A 17,763-nucleotide genomic window follows, 5' to 3' on the forward strand; every position below is an offset into this window, starting at 1 on the left:
ATTTGTTCCCTTTTAACTTGTGAAAGAGTTAAAAAATATTATATTATTCGTGATAAGTGTGTGGTGAAATGAACATGATACATTGTAAATTGGCAGAAATTTTGGAGGACAGCTGAGTAATATAGATCAAAAGCCTTAAACTTGTTCTACTTCTAGGAACATGTCATTGGAAATACAGACAAGGATTTATGTAGAAAGGTAATCAGTAAGCATTTTTAAGAATATAAAAAAATTTGAAAAAAAGTCTTATGTTCAACATAGAGGAATGTGGGCAAATAAATTATCATGTATTCTTATAATGAAACACAGGTAACTAGAAATTGTTGTGAAGATTCATGTCTGATTAAATCTAACGAACTCTAAAAAAGTGAAAAGTGAAGTTATAAATATGTGTATATGTGTTTGTGTGCATTAATTATGCTCTTATTTTTTAAGAAAAATAGCTACATATTTATATAAAGGGAGAAATATTAAATATGTACATTATTTTTAAGTGAAATTTTTATTTTTATCAAAGTAATCTATGAATATAATAATCAAATGAAAAAATGTGGAATTATTAACTCCAAGGAGACCAAGTTGTATAAAAAGGACGTGATTATATTTCATAGCAAGTATATATTATATCCACTTTGACTATTCATGTAGGTGAAAGTTATAGAGAAGCCAGAGGGAAGATAAATGTGTTTGTGGCAGTGAAGGAGGAGTATGAGAGTTCTGAATTCTCATAGTCCCCATCGTTAATTCTGTCTTAAAGTCTTCCGAGTGGAACTTATTTTAGAGTTCTTATATCAGGCAAACAAATCAGGTCATCTTCTGGTTCCATTTTTTTCTTGGAGACGTGCCACCTGGCACCTTCCAGTCTAGAATCTTACTAGGTCTGCTGTGTAGCTGTCTTGGGATTCCCTTTGCTTCTCTTCAGTATTAGATTCTCTGTTTCCTGGATCTCATGTGGTTTTGTTTCTTGTTTATTTGGTATATGTGATTCTGGAAATCATTTTCCTTTAGGTATTTGAAGAAATTGTTCTCTTATCATCTTGTTTCCAGTCTTGTTATTATTCAAGACTCCCAGTTCTTATGGTATATCTTTTCTCTTTCAGAGGAAGCTCTTAATTCCCATGTTTTGATTATTGCAATGAAGCATCTTGGGGTGGGTTTTTTTCATTGTTTTTGCTGGGTACTCATTTTGTACTTTCAATCTGGAAATTCATGTGCTTCAGCTTTGGGGAAATTAAACAGATTGTGGAATAATTTCTCCCTCCATATTTTCTCTTTTATTTTTCTAATTTCTACTAATTAGATGTTGGATCTTATACTCCTAATCCTTGTATCTTTATTGAAAATATTTTTCCTCCTTTAAAAATCTCTCTGTTTTGTCCTACTTTCTGGATAGTGTCTTTAATTTTATCTCCCAAACCTTTTATTTCTGATGAATTTATAATTTTGGTTTTCATGTTTTTAATTACTAAAGATCCATCTCTGATTAATACACTTTTTATGTAGTGTCCTGTTCTTATTTCAAGAATGCGATAGTTTCTCTTATCCTTCCTACAGTTTGGTCATATCTGGTGTTTCTGCTTTCTCCGGCTTAGTTTTGTTTTGGACCCTACTACATGTTGACAGATTTCCTCAATTATTTAGTGTCTTTTTATATTCATGAGTGAAGCACTTAGAAGCCATTTTGAAGCTATGTATGTGAATGCAGGTCTTTTTGACCTCAAGGTGGGTTGTGTGATCAGGCTTTTTGTTGGGGGAATGTCCCAGGTGTTGCCTCAACAAAACGTTATGTCTATACATTTTTCTTTTGAATTGGTCAGAGAGAAATCATTCCAGCTCTGGTAGGGCAATAGCCAGTATTCTGGTTACAGAACATGGAAAGGGTCTGGAGGTCTCATCTTTTCTTTATCAGACTTTTATATAGAGTCTGATACTTGTCCCCAGCCGTGCCCAGTGTCCAATAATTTGGGGCCCATCTGCTTCAGCCTTTCTAAAGAGTAAACCTCATGTTTTCTACAAGCATGGGAAGGGGATTTGGGCATCCAGATATTCCTATTGACAGTTTCTGCCAGTTATCATGTTACTCCCGACCTGGCTTTCAGAGATACCCATGCCTTGTGTTCTGAGCTCTGCTCATATTTCCTTGGCAGGAATTAGTTTACTTTGGCAGAGATTAGTTTGCTTTGTGATGTCTTGTCTACCAGATATTGGGGCTCATCTTCCTCTGCTCAATTAGTTACTGTTTGTCTACTTGCTTTCTATTTTCTGAAATTATATTGATATTGCCTATGGTTATCATCATTCCTACTTTGCATTCCTTGTGTATTTAAACCTTTCTTCCTCCTTAAATTTATTTTTGGTAGGGTTTTAGTAGGGTGTGGAGATGAGATGAACTTGTGTTTAGTCTGCAGTTTTACTTCAGAACATGTGTATAAAAGGGTGTTATGATTATTACTAGATTTTTCAGGATGACAAAAATATTTTTTGACTATACGTTAGTATTTTATGTTTGTAACAAAAACATAATTGAAAGAAAATGAGCTGAAATGCTGGGTACCGATCAAGCTTTATTAAAAGAAGAAAATCTGCCAGGCTGCACTCAAAATGGAGGGAAGCATCAGGCGTGGGGGTGGGAGAGTTTATATAAGCTGTAGGGAAGGCTGACATAATCAGAGAGGGGTTTGGTGCTGGTGTGGAGGACTTTTCTATTTCTCAGAAGCCATGAGGTTTCTCATAAGGGAAAGGCTAGCGGCCATTTTATGCTGAGTTTGTGTAAAATGGCACCAGTCACGTCCAAGATCCATCATTCCCACCTTTTAAGTATAGGGAGAAGGGAAAAGGGGTAAAGGTCTCATTCTTCTGAAGCTACTTTCTGCTGGAGATGGGCGAAGATATGAAAAAAAATAAAACAGTTGGGTGGTGGGGTATTGGTTTCGTGTGGGGAGGCCATATTCTTCTGGGGAAGGGTCAACGGTTCTCAGGGGCTGGTATCCTCCTCCCAGGAATAATTCGGCGACCTTTTGATTGGTGAAAGCCTGCATACGTTCCTGTAAGAAATTAGAGAAACACCGAAAGAGGCAGGGAGCAAGAAGGACAAGTCCCACACGGTCAGGGGTCTGACGTGTTTTGTCCTGAAGTCCCCCCACCGCTATAGCCTAGGTGAGTGGTTTGTGTGAAGCAGAATGTTTTGTTGATGGGGGGGGCACTGGACTCCAGCAGAATCCCCTTTGGAAAGAGCTATCCAGTAGGGAAAGAGCTATCCAGTAGATTTTACCCCTGTAAAAACATGATGTGGCAGTTGTCTGGTCATAGCATGTTGTGGGAACGTATGTCAGGGATGTGAATGTGTCCTGTAGGGTTCCCGTGAAGATTCTGGGTGGTTGACCTGGGAGGTTGGAAAGGGTCCTTCCACCCACCAAGACCTTGGTTATACATTGTGAACAGGGTGTGGCATATGTCTCTGTTAGGAAAAGAAGCAAGAGGAAGAGAAAAGGCAAGTGTTCAGGGGCTGAGAGGTTGAGAGGGTGCATAGTAGGAAAGAGGAGTAGAAGATAACCTTGTTAGGGGTGTTATTGCAGAGGGAGCCCTGCCAGGCTAATTCAGTTACCCACTCAAGGATGTCTTCAACACTGGAGGTGGTGAGTTGGGACCAGTCTTGGAGCAGCTCCTGTGTGAAGGATGTGAAGTGGGCCTGTAAGAGTGAGAGGATAATTGCTGGGGAAAGATCATCCTTCTTCTGAGATTGGGGGAAGAGCAGAGGTCCTGGAGATTTTCAGTTTTATGGGTCCTAAAGTGGATGAAGTGTAAGTAGATGTTGGGTTGGGGGTTGAGCAGAGGGAACTCTCTGGCTTGGTGTTAACAGTAAAGTCTCAGGTGCTAGTTTTACCAAGGATAAGTGAGACCAAGGGGCCTTTCATAGTACTTTTACTGCCGTGGGGGTGGTGAGAAGAACTATATAGGGCCCTTCCCAACATGGTGAGAGGGGCTTTGGGTTCGGGTTTTAATATACACTTGCTGTACCAGGCTCAATTTAAAGTCTGAGGGGGTGGTGGGAAAAGGATGAGGTAATAGAAGGTTGGCCTGTTCCCGAAGAAGATCCCTAATGAGTGAAAGAGTAGGGAGATACTGGCTTAAAGGTGATGAGCTGGAAAGGAGAGATGTGAGAGTGAAGAGCTGACCATACATAAGTCTGAGGGGGCTGAAGCCAGTGGGTTTGTGGGGGGCAGCTTGCAAGCGAGTGAGTGCTAGAGGGCTAAAAGGGCAGCTGCCATCAAGGCCCGTAAACAGGGAGCCCATCCCTGGGCTGTGGTGTCTAGTTATTTAGAGAGGTATGCAGCTGGGGAGAAAATATTATCTCCCTCTTGTCCCAAAACCTGACTGCCAGTCCTTGGGTTTCAGTGATGTATAGGACAGAAGGACGAGATAGATTTGGGAGGGATAGAGCTGGGGCTGTGAGGAGAGTGGCTTTTAATCATTGGAAGGGAGAAGGAATGGGCTTTGTGGGATCTAAGGGAATAGCAGGATCCCCTTTGGCTGCCTCATAAAGTGGTTTTGCTAGCATGCCAAAATTGGGAATCCATAGGCGAAGATACCCTGCAAGCCCAAGAAAGAAAGGATTTCACCCTTTGTGGTAGGAGTAGGGAGTTCAGAAATTAAATTCTTGTGATCCACTGTTATTTCTCTAGTGTTGGCGGTGAGGTGGACTCCCAAATAGGTGACTGAAGGAGAAGAAATTTGGGCCTTGCTGGGAGACACTCTATATCCCCTGGAGGCCAAGAAATTAAGGAGAGCAACAGTGTGGGCCTGTGAATCCTTGTAGGAGGGGCTACAAAGGCGGAGGTCATCCATGTATTAAAGTGCTAGAGGTTGGAGGAAATTCAGATAAGTCTTGAGCTGAGGCCTGGCCGAAGAAGTGGGGGCTATCCCGAAACCCCTGAGGTAGTACTGCCCAGGAGAGTTGTTGGGAATGACATGTATCAGGTTCAGTCCAAGTGAAGGAGAACAGGTTTTGACAGGAAAGGTGTAAGGGAATAGCAAAAAAGGCATCTTTGAGGTCAAGTACAGAGAAGAAATGGGTTGTTGTTGGGATTGTGGATAGAAGAGTATAGGGGTTGGAAACAATTCGGGTTATGGGTAAAAAAGCTGCATTAATAGTCCTGACGTCTTGAACTAAATGGTATGAGCCATTAGGCTTTATAACCAGAAGGATGGGTGTATTAAAAGGCGAGTGGGTAGGCCGTAAGAGATGAGAAGAAAGGAGTTTGTGTATGAGGGGTTTTAAGCCTGTTAGGTGTTTGTTAGCAATGGGGTATTGTGGGACATTAGGGAACAGAAAGGGGTTCTGCAACTTAACAAGGGTAGGGGAATAGTGCTTAGCAATGGAGGGAGAAGCTGTGTCCCATACTATGGGATTAACCTTTTCCAAGGGGGAGGGGAAGGCGGAAGCATCAGGGGCCAGGTCTGGGGTGGCCTGTAACAGAAGTATTGTAGCTGGAGTTAAAATGTTTAAGGTAAGGGTAGCTTTGAATTTGGAAAGGATGTCCCATCCCAGTAAGGGGGCTGGGCATTGAGGCATTATTAAAAATTTGTGTGTGAATTTGGTGTGATGTAGAATGCAGGAAAGGGGTTGAGTGATCCGTGGGTGGAATTCTGATCCCGTGACCCCTACTGTTGTGACAGAGGATGGGATTGTTGGTCCTGCATATTCAGAAAGGGTAGAATAAGTGACCCCTGTATCGATGACAAAAGAGATCGGCTTACCTGCTATGAGGAGAGTTACTCTAGGCTCACACATGGTGATCTCCGTGGGGGCCTCGGGCCCTGGGCATCATCAGTCTTCCTCTTGGGCGAATCCAAGAAATTCCAGTAAAGATGGCTGTGAAGCCAAAGGCTGTGCGTTGGGGACTGAGCCACTCCCTCTCTGGTGTGTGGAACAGTCAACCCCCCAGGTGACCTTGCTGTTTGTAGTGAGGACAGGGCCCAGGAGGGGGCCTGGGTTTAGGACAGGTCTATACCCAGTGACCTGGTTAACCACATTTGAAACAGTTCCTGGCTTTGGAGTATGTGAGCCATGGATAGCATTTGCCAGGAGCTGGTATTTGGCCTGATCTCTTTTGTAACGATCCTTCTTACTCCTCCTCCTCCCTATTGTTAAAAACCTTGAAAGCTGTGTTAAGGAGGTCTCATTGGGTCACATTTGGACTATCCTCAAGTTTTTTAGTTTTTTTCAAATACCTGGGGCTGATTGGGTAATGAAATGAAAGTGTAAGAAGGCCATGCCTGCAGGGGAGTTTTGGTTTATATGTGTGTATTTATGTAAAGCCTCAGAGGTGGGTTAGGATCTTGCTGGGATTTTCAGTGGATCTCTGTATGATTTCTTTAAGCTTGTCACAATTGACTGACTTGTAAGTAGCCTTTTGTAGGCTGTGAAGTAGGTGTGTGATCATATTATCCTGGAGATCCCGGTCCCCGTGGCCAGTCTGGTAGTTCCAATTTGGGTCTGTGTGAGGGACAGCAACGGCTCCCACAGGCCGCCTATTATTTGGTCATGTACCTCATCTGCCTGTTGTTGAGCCGTTATCCAGACCTGCTCCCTATCCTTGGGGGACAGGGTAGAAGTGGGAATCATGCAAACATCATTCGAGGTGAGATTATTAGACTGGCTGAGATATCTGAATTCCTTAAGATATGTGTCCGGGTCGGACTGGAAAGATCCCAGTCGTTTTTCGATTTGGGAGAGATCGGAAAGAGAAAAGGGGATATGGACCCAGACAATTCTCTCAGTCCCAGCCACTTCATGGAGGAGGTATAAAGGAACTGGAGCTGAGGTGGGGTTGTCACCTGACTAAGGGGAAGAAGGAGAGGGGCTGGGTGGCTGAAGACAAAGAGAGGGAAAAGGTGAAGGGGCTGGTGGAGGATCTGTAGCGTAAGGAGGTGGTCAGGGAGCAGAGTTGTCTGATGGATCAAAAGATCGATCCGAGTCCAGAAGGGGAGGTTGGGTGTGAACTAGGAGAATTTGAGATGTAGGACAGTTTTGACAGAGAGAAGGACACGATCTGAGATAGAAGAAGGCTTGCACATAGGAATCTCTCCGGCTTTGCCGCTTCGGTGACAAAAGTTGTCTAGGTCTCTGAGAGTATCCAAATCGAGAGTGCCATCTTGTGGCCATTGGGATCCATTGTCTAGTTTGTACTTAGGCCAAACCTGATTGTAGTAGAAAACGAGGTATTTGGATTTTAATGTCTCCCTGGAGGCAGAGAGATTATCCAGGTGACAGCCCAGAGACGTAGAGCGCAGAGGCTTGGAGATAGCTCAGAGGCATAGAGCGTGGAGATTTGGATTGTGAGGATCCCATTTAGAGGGTGAGAAAGGAGGTGATCAGTCCCAGTAGAAGAAGGGTAACGCCAAGGAGCGTCCTCGATGGCGTGCGCCTTCTTTTCGAGAGAAGAGCCACCAAACTGGCTAGAGGGGCATCCTCCAATAGTTGGGGGGGCGTGAGAGGGGTTCCCTTGGCCAGGCTCCTGGTCTTTGGGAAGTAGACAGTAGTCATAGCGACAGTAGTCATAGAAAGTAGTCAGGGGAATCCGTAAAAGTAGGACAGAGCCACTGACTCACCCTGAACTGAGGCCGATGGTGGATGTGTTGGTCTGAAATGGCAAAAGGAGAGAGTCCTGGAGGTACCCGGTTTGGCAGGTCTGGGAAGGGTGGCCCAGAGGGGCCTGGCAACCCAAGAGAGGAGATCATCCGAAGGTCCCAGCCAGGATCCTTCCTGGGTTTCGGCACCAAATGAAAGAAAGTGAGCCGAAATGCCGGCTACCCATCAAGCTCTATTAAAGGAAGAAAATCTGCTGGGCTGCACTCAAAATGGAGGGCAGCACCAGGCGTGTGGGTGGGAGAGCTTATATAGGCTGTAGGGAAGGAAGGCTGATGTAATCAGGGAGAGGTTTGGTGCTGGTGTGGAGGAGTTTCTATTTCTCAGAAACCACGACCACGAGGTTTCTTGTAAGGGAAAGGCTGGCAGCCATTTTGTGCTGAGTTTGTGTAAAATGGCACCAGTCACGTCCAAGATCCATCAATGATATACCTTAGTTTTTTTATGACTTCTATAACTAACCAGCAAGAAATGTTCTGTGTGTAAATAAGGTATTTGAAAGTTAAATGATACATGAATCATATTTGTGCAAAAAAGAATGGTATTGACCTATGGTGCATTTAAAAGGAGAAATTACAACTATTATGTAGATTTAAAAAAAGAAAAGGATCTCATCCTATATTAGGCCACTTGTTTAGTCCTCAGTGAAAATTAGATTGTGCATTGGTGTTAGTTAATGAGATACTTTATACCAGATTACCTTTTGGGGGGCATAATTTGTAGGTTTTTAACCCCCTCGAATGTTCCGAAAGATTTTAGGATGCTATAAAAGAATTTGTTAAACTTTCAATATTTTCACATATGTTTAATATTTCACTTTTATATATAGATCTGAATTTCTATCTGGCACCATTCCCTTCAACCTGGAATTTTCTTTAGCATTTGTGGGTGTGCTGTTGAAAAATTCTCTCAGCTTTCACTATCAGAAAAATCATTATTTCGTCTTTACTTTAAAAATACGTAATATATTTTTTGTTAGATATAGATTTCTAGGTTAGCAGATTTTTTTCTTTTAGCACATTTTTCTCCACAATTTTTTTTATTGTGGTAAGATATACATAGCATATAATATATGATTTTAACCACTTTTAAATATACAATTCAGTGGTACTGAGTATATTTACAGTGTTATACGACCATCTCCACTGTCCATTCCCACAACTTTTTCATCATCCCAAATAGAAACTCTTTTCTTCAAAATGTTTTATTTTAACATCTACTTGAACATATTTTTGGGGTACAGTTTGTTGTTTTGGTACATGCATATACTGTATATTGATTCACTTAGGGTAGATAGCATAGTTTTGTACCTGTTAGTCCACCCCTTCTCTGCCCCCCAACCTGCTTCCACTCCCAGCCTCTGCTTATTATTATTCTACTCTCTACTTCTATGATAACTTTTTTTTCTTTTTTTAGATTCCACGTATGAGTGATATCATGCAGTATTTGCCTTTCTGTACTTGACTTACTACACTTAACATGATGGTTTCCAGTTCTATTCATGTTGCTGCAAATGATAGGATATCATTTCTTTTTATAGCTGGATAGTCTTCCGTTGTGTATATATACCACATTTTTTTTTATCCATTCTTCTGTTGATGGGCATTTAGGTTGGTCCCATCTCTTGGCTATTGTGAATAGTGTTGCAGTGAGCATGGGAGTGCAGGTGTCTCTTTGATATATTGATTCCCAGTAGTGGGATTGCTGGGTCATAAAGTACTTCTATTTCATTATTTTTATTTTTATGGAATATAGGTATTCATGGGCCACACAGCTGACTGTCAGCACCTGTGCCCAAGATGTGATAATCAGATCAATACTATCAGCATGCCCACCACCTGAAATTGCATTTGTTTCCAGTGTCCCCCACCCAACCTCTCCCCAACTCCCTCTTGCCCCCTCCTTCCCCCCAGGCACCCCACCAGCACCCCTAGGTCTGTTCTCTCAATCTGCAAGTCTTTCTTTCCTTCCTTCCTTCTTTCTTAGCACCCATGTATGAGTGAGAACATGTGGTATTTCTCTTTCTGTGCCTGGCTTGTTTCACTTAACATAATTTTCTCCAAGCTCATCCATGTTGCTACAAATGGCAGAATTTCATTCTTTTTTATGGCTGAGTAGTATTGCATTGTGTATATATACCACATTTTCCTTACCCAGTCGTCCATTGATGGACATTTAGGTTGGTTCCAACTCTTGGCTATTGTAAGTAGAGCTTCAGTGAACAAGGGAGTGCATGTATTCCTTTGACATGTTGATTTCCATTTCTTCTTATATATACCCAGGAGAGAGATTGACAGATCATGTGGTAGATCTATCTGTAGTTGTCTGAGAAACCTCCATACTGTTTTCCATAGTGGCTGTACTAATATACAGTCCCATCAACAGTGCAGGAGTTCCCCTTTCTCTGCATCCTAGCCAGCATTTGTTATTTTGTCTTTTTGATTATAGCCAGTCTAACTGGGGTGAGATAATATCTCAATGTGGTTTTAATTTGCATTTCCCTGATTAATGATGTTGAGAACTTTTCAAGTACCTGTTGGCCATTTGTATGTCTTCCTTGGAAAAATGCCTATTCAGCTCCTTTGCCCATTTTAAAATTGTTTTGTTGTTTGAGTTCTTTGTTTATTCTGGGTATTAATCCCTTGTTGGGTATACAGTTTGCAAATGTTTTCTTCCATTCTATAGACTGTCTTTTCCCTCTGTTTCCTTTGCTGTGCAGAAGCTTTTTAGTTTGATATAATCTCATTTAATTATTTTTTCTTTTGCTGCTTGTGCTTTTGGGTTCTTATTCATGAGGTCCTTGCCCAGTCCTACTTCCTGAAGCATTTCCTCTGTTTTCTTTCAGTGGTTTATAGTTTCAGGTCTTATACTTAAATCTTTAATCCATTTTGAGTTGATTTTGGTGTATGGTGACAGGTGCAGGTCTAGTTTCATTATTCTGCATATGGGTATCCAATTTTTCAGCACCATTTATTGAAGAGGCAGTCTTTTCCCCAATGTATGCTCTTGTTGCTTTTGTCAAAGATCAATTGACTGTAAGTATGTGGGTTGATTTCTGGGATGTCTATTCCGATCCATTGGTCTGAGTATCTATTTTTATTTTTATTCTATGCTGTGTTGTTACTATAGCTTTGTAGTATTATTTGAGGTCAGGTAGTGTTGTACTTCCAGCTTTTACACTTTTTGCTCAGGATTGCTTTGGCTTTTTGGAGTCTTTTGTTATTCCGTATGGAAGTTGAGATTGTTTATTCTGTTTCTGTGATGAATGTCATTGTTATTTTGATGGGGATTGCATTGAATCTATAGATTGCTTTGGGTAGTACAGACATTTTCACAATGTTGATTCTTCCAATCCAAGAACATGGAATGTCTTTCCACCTTTCTGTGTCTTCTTTAATTTCTTTCAGTAGTGATTTGTAGTTCTTTTTGTAGAGATCTTTCACCTCTTTGGTTAAATTGATTCTTAGGTATTTTATTTTTTTGGCAGCTATTGTAAATGGGCTTACTTTCTTGATTTCTTTTTCTGCTAGTTTGTTATTGGAGAATTAAAATGCTAGTGATTTTGGGGTGTTGATTTTGTATCCTGCAACATTACTGAAATTGTTAATCAGCTCTAAGAGTTTTCTGGTAGAGTCTTTAGGTTTTTCTATATATAGGATCATATCATCTTTAAACAGGGACAGTTTGACTTTGTCTTTTCTAATCTGGATGCCTTTTCTTTCTTTCTCTTGCCTGATTGCTGTGGCTAATACTTCTAGTATTATGTTAAATAGGAGTGGTGATAGTGGGCATCGTCGTCTTCTTCTGTGATCCTACATATTTCTTTCCATCTACTAACTTAGGGATCGGATTGTTCTTGTTTTTCTAGTTCTTCAATGTGTAGCATTAGGTTGTTTATTTGAAATCCATTTTTTTGATATAGCCATTTATTGCAATAAAATTCCCTGTTAGAACTGCGTTTGCAGTATATCATGGGTTTTGATATGATATGTCTTTATTTTTGTTGGTTTCAAAAATTTTTTGATTTCTTATTTAATTTCTTGGACCATTTCTAGGTCATTCAAGAGCCTGTTGTTTAATTTCTTTGTATTTGTATAATGTCTGAGTTTTGATTGTTATTAACTTCTCATATTAATTTGTTGTGGTCTGAAAAGATACTTGAGGTTATTTCAATTTTTTATAATTTGTTGAGACTTGATTTGTGACCTAACACGTGGTCTATCCTGGAAATGTTCCATGTGCTGATGAGAAGAATATATATTCTATAGTTGTTGGATGAAATGTTATATAGATATCTGCCAGGCCCAATTGGTCTGAAGTGTAGTTTAAATCTTTGTTTCTCTGCTGATTTGTTGCCTAGATCATCCACCTAGTGCTGAAAGTGGGGTGTTCAGGTCCCTGACTATTATCATATTGGTTTCTATCTCTTTCTTTGGGTCTAATAGTGTTTGCTTTATATATCTGGGTGCCCAGGTGTTGGGTGCATATACATTTATGATTGTTATGTCTTCTTGCTGGAATGACGGTTTTATCATTATATAATGGCCTTCTTTATCTTTTTTTATGGTTTTTGGTTTAAAGTCTATTTTATCCGATAATAAGAATAGCTACTCCTGCTTGTTTGTGGTTTCCATTTGTGTGGTATATCTTTTTACATCCCTTCACTATTAGTCTGTGTGAGTCTTTGCAGATTAGTTGAGTCTCTTAAAGACAGCATACAGTTGTGTCTAGCTCTTTTTTTTTTTTTTTTTTAGTTTTACTTTATTTTGTCAATATACAATGTGGTTGATTATTGTAGCCCATTACTGAAACCTCCCTCAGGACTAGCTTTTTAATCCACTCTGTCAGTCTGTGTCTTTTGAATGGGGAGTTTAATCCTTTTACATTTAGGGTTGTTATTGAGAGGCATTGTTTTCCTCTTGGTATTTAATTGCTTTTTGATTAGATGTTTTAAATATCTTTTGTTCCTTTCTTCCTTGTTTATTATTTGTCTTCAATGTTTGTTGGTTTTTTGGGTGATAAGATTTTTTTCTTGTTTGCATCTGTGTTTTACCATTGGGTTTTTTTCTTTCTTGTGTATTCGTGGTAGTGATTATTTTTCAAATTCCAGATGGACTCCCCTGCAGAAAATTTCTTGCAGAGCTGGTTGTGTGGTGATAAACTCCCACATTTTTTTTTTTTTTTTTTTTTCTGGTCTGGAAAATACACTATTTCTCTCTTTTTTCTGTTGGGTATAGTATTCTTGGGTGGCAGCTTTTTTTTCTTTTAGTATTTTGAATATGTCATCCCTTTTTCTTCTTGCCTGTAGAGTTTCAGTTGAGAAGTTTGCTATTAGTTTCAGTTGAGACATTTGCTGTTAGAAGTTGTAAGAGGCTCCCTTACAAGTGACTTGATGCTTTTCTCTTGCTGCTTTTATGTTTCTATCTTTATCTTTGAGCTTTGCCAGCTTGATTATAATGTGTATTACAGAGGATCTTTTTGGATTGAATCTGTTTGGGGATCTTTGAGCTTCCTGGATCTGAAGGTCCATGTCTCTCCCTATACCTGGGAAGTTTTCCATTATTATTTCATTGAATAGATTTTCAGTGCCTTTACCTTTCTCCTTCCCTTCTGGAACACCCATGATTTGGATGTTTGTTCACTTAAGGTTGTCTCCTAGCTCTCTTAGACTTTTAAAGTTCTTTTTGCCTTTTTTTTTTTTTTTGACTCTCTGGGTTATTTCATAAAGACTATCTATGAGATCAGAAATTCTTCTCCTTGCTCTAATCTTCTGTTTAAGCTCTCAGTTGTGTTTTTTATTTCATTGAATGATCTTTCAGTTCCAGCAATTATGCTACATTCTTTTTTAAGGTATTAATTTCTTTCTAAATTTCCTCCTTCATATTCTGGATTTTTTTTTTTTTTTTCTTATTTCACTGTGTTGTCTATCTGAGACCTCTCTTATCTCATTGAATTTCCATAAGATTGTTACTTGGAATTCCTTTTCAGTCATTTCAAGAGTTTCCTCTTCTGTAGGGTCTGGTACTTGTGAAATACTGTCATCCTTTGGTGGTGTTATATTTTCTTGTTTTTTCTTGTTTCTAATATCTGTACATTGATATCTGGTCATCTGGTTGATCAATTGCTTCTTCTATTACTCTGGAGTATACTTTGAGGAAAGACTTTCTCCTCTTTTTCCAGGCTTTTCTGGTGACTCTCCTTGTATCAGTGCAGTCATATATGAAGTGGACCACCTGCACAGTTCATGGCTGCTACTGTAGTGGCAAGCCTTCCTTGCAGCAATAGAAGCTATGGTGGTGGCTGTTGTGGACCACCTCTGCAGAAGCAGTGTGGGGCCTCCCTGTCACGGCAGTGCTTGCTCCTGTCTTCTGTGCAGGCAGTGGGAGGGCTGCCTAGGGCTTTTCTCTGCCTGGGCCTGCCTGTTCACAGTGGCACTTGCTTCTGTCTTCTGTGATGGTTGTTCTAGTTTTAGTTTATTGAGGAAGCTCCGTGCTGTTTTCTATAATGGCTGTAGCAATTTATTTCCCCCCCAATGATGCAGGCGGGTTCCCTTTTCTCTCCCTTTTTTCCACATTCTTGCAACATTTGTTACTTTCTGTCTTGATAATAGCCATTCTAATGGGTGAGATGATATCTCATTGCATTTTCCTAATGAGTTGTGATGTCGAACATTTTTTCATGTGCTTGTTTGCCAGCCGTTTGTATTTCTTTTGGGAAATGTCTGTTCAGGCTCTTTGCCCATTTTTTGAATTGGGTTATTTATTTTTGTGCTATTGACTTGTTTGAGTTCCTTATATATTCTGGGTATTAGCCCCTTGTCTGATGTGTGAATTGAATTTTATAGTACTTGTCCTTTTGTAACTGGCTTATTTCATTTGGCATGATGTCCTCAAGGTTTATCTACTTTGTAACATGTGTCAGATTTTTTTTTTTAAGGCTGAACAATATTCCATTGTATGTGTATACATTTTGTTTATCTACAAATCAATTGGTGAATACTTGGGTTACGCTATTGTGCATAATGCTGCTGTGAACATGGGTGTACAACTATCTGTTTGAGTCCCTGCTTTCAATTTTTTGTGATATTCAGAAATGGAATTGTTGGATCATATGGTAATTCTATTTTTAATTTTATGAGGAACTGTTTTCCATAGTGGCTGCACCATTTTACATTTCCACCAGCCATGCACCAGGGTTCCAGTTTTTTGACATCCTCTCCAACACTTATATTTTTCTTTCTTTCTTATTTTTTATTAGTAGCCATCCAATGAGTGTGAGGTGGTATCTCATTGTGAGTTTTGATTTGTATTTCCATAATGATTATGATGTTGAAGTTCTTTTCATGTGCTTATTGTTCATATTTATATCTTCCTTAGAAAAATGTCTATTTAAGTCCTTTGCCTGTTTTTTAATCAGGTTGTTTGTTTTTGTTGATGTGCTATAGGAATTGTTCATATGTTCTGGGTATTAACAACTTATGAGATACATGATTTGCAAATGTTTTATCTCATTTTATGGGTTTCCTTTTCACTCCGCTGATTATGTCTTTTGAAGTTTTAAGTTTTGATGTAGTACAATTACTCTCTTTTTTTCTTTTGTTGCCTGTGTTTTGGTGTCATATCCAACCTTTTCCACTGTGTTTTCTTCTAAGAGTTTTATAGTTTTAGCACTTATATTTAGGTCTTCAATCCATTTTGAGTTATTTTCATATACGGTATATGGTAAGGGTCCAACTACCATTCTTTTGCCTGTGGCTGTCTAGTTTTCCCAGCACAATTTGTTGAAAAGACTGACGTTTCTCCACTGAATGGCATTGGTACCTGTAATGGATTGAATGTCCCCCCCAAAGTCATTGAGGTTTGAATTGTGTCCCCCAAGTTTTATGTGTTGGAAAATTGACCCCCACTTTGACTGTTGGGAAGGTAGGAAATCCTATTATGGTAAAAAATTGAAAGATGAGGGCCTTGAGGAAGTGATTAGATTGTAGGACCATCCTGTAGTGAATGGATTAATAATGGTGGCTAGGGGTTTGCTTCTGAGGGCTGTAAAAGAAGAGCACAAGAGAGGTTAGTCTCTCTCTGCTCTGCCATTTTCAACCATGTAAGACCCCTAGGTCACTGTTGCCACCACCAAGGCCTTTACCAGTTGTGTTCCCTGGGCTTTGGACTTCTCAGCCTCTGAAACTGTAAGCAATAAATTTTGTTTTCTTTATAAATTAACCAGTTCTAGGTATTTTGTTGTAAGCAACAGAAATGAACTAATACAGCACCCTTATTGAAAATCATTTGACCATATATTTTACGTAAAGGTTTATTTCTGGACTCTCTGTTTCTATGTTTTTATGCCTGTGCCACATTGTTTTGATTGCTGTAGCTTTGTAGTAAGTCTTGTATTCAGGAAGTATGAGACTTCCCATTTGTTTTTTCAAAATTGCCTTTGACTACTTAGGGTCTCTTAAGATTCCATATGAATTTTAGGATTGATTTTCTTATTTTTGTAAAAAAAACACAATTGGGATTTTGTTAGGGATTACATTGAATCTGTAGGTCACTTTGAGTTGGTATCTTCACAGTAGTAAGTCTTCCAATCCATGAACATGAGATATCTTTTTGTTTACTGGTATCTTCTTTAATTTCTTTCAGCAAAGTTTTATAGTTTTCAGAGTGCATGTCTTTTGCCTCCTTGGTTTTTGGTTTATTCCTAAGTGTTTTACACTTTTTTTGTGCTATTATAAATGGGACTGCTTTCTTAATGTCCTTTTTTGATTGATCATTGCTAGTTTATAGAAATATAAGTAAATTTTGACTGTTGATTTGTATCCTACAACTTTGCTGAATTTATTTATTAATTCTAATTTTTTATTTTTGGTGTTCAATATTTAGGATTTTCTAAGTATAGATTAAGTCATCTGTGAACAGAGATAATTTTACTTTTTCTTTTTCAGTTTGAATGCTTTTTATTTCATTCTCTTGTTTAATTTCTTTGGCTAGGAATTCCAGTACTATGTTGACTGGAAGTGGTGAAAGTGTGCATCCTTCTGTTTCTGATTTTAGTGGAAAAGCTTTCAGTCTTTTGTCGCATATAATGTTAGCTGTGGACATTTCACATATGGCCTTTTCATGTTGAAGTCGTTTCTGTTCCTCGTTTGTTCAGTGTTTTTATCATGAAAGGGTTTTGGATTTTGTAAAATGATTTTTCTGCATCAATTGATGATCATATGTTTTTTTCTTTCATTGTGTTAAATGTTGTTGTACTACATTTATTTTCATATGTGTACCATCTTAACTTTCCACAAGGAATAAATTCCACTTGGTCATGGTGTACTATTCTCTTAACATGCTGTTGAATTTTGGTTTGTGAGGATGTTATTGAGGAATTTTGCATCAGTGTTCATAAGGGGTATAGGTGGGTAGCTTTCTTATGGTGTCTTTGTATGGTTTTACTGTAAGAGCAATGCTAGCTAGCTTCATAGAATGAATTAGGAAGTGTTTCCTCCTTGTCAGTTTTTTGGTGTTCTTTAAATGTTTGGTAGAATTCTATAGTGAAGCCATAAGGCCTAGGGTTTTGTTTGTCAGGAGGTTTTTGCTTACTGGTTGAATCTTTTTATTAGTTATGGGTAAATTCAAATTTTCTATTTCTTCGTAATACAGTTGATGGAGTTTGGATGTGTTGTCCTCTCCAAAACTTATGTGGAAATTTGATCTCCAATGTGGCAGTATTGGAAACTGAGTCATGGGGGTGGATCCCTCATGAATGGATTAATGCTCTCCCTGGGGGAGGAGGGGTAGTGAGTGAGTTCTCGCTCTGTTAGTTCCCATGAGAGCTTGTTGTATATAGGACCCTGGCACCTCCTCTCTCTTTCTTTACTCCTCTTGCCATGTGATCTGCTTGTACCTGCCAGCTGCCTGCCACTTTCTGCTATGAGTAGAAGCAGCCTGAGGCCCTTGCCAGACGCAGCTGTCCCAGAATTGTAAGCCAAATAAACCTCTTTCCTTTATAAATTATCCAGTCTCAGGTATTTCTGTTATAGCAACACAAAACAGACTAATACAACAGTTTTGATATGATAGGTTTTGTGTTTTAGGAATTTGTTAATTTCGTTTAGGTGATTCAAT

The 17,763-nt window shown here is 39.3% G+C and overlaps 1 protein-coding gene across 1 annotated transcript in view; it reads left to right on the forward strand.

The window, feature by feature from the left end:
* Positions 1 to 17,763, forward strand: part of TASP1 (taspase 1) — a 264,853-nt gene that overhangs the window by 52,158 nt on the left and 194,932 nt on the right. The gene's annotated exons all lie outside the window — the stretch shown is intronic.

The sequence above is a fragment of the Cynocephalus volans genome, chromosome 1 (assembly GCF_027409185.1).
Source record: "Cynocephalus volans isolate mCynVol1 chromosome 1, mCynVol1.pri, whole genome shotgun sequence".
NCBI classification, from domain to species: domain Eukaryota; kingdom Metazoa; phylum Chordata; class Mammalia; order Dermoptera; family Cynocephalidae; genus Cynocephalus; species Cynocephalus volans.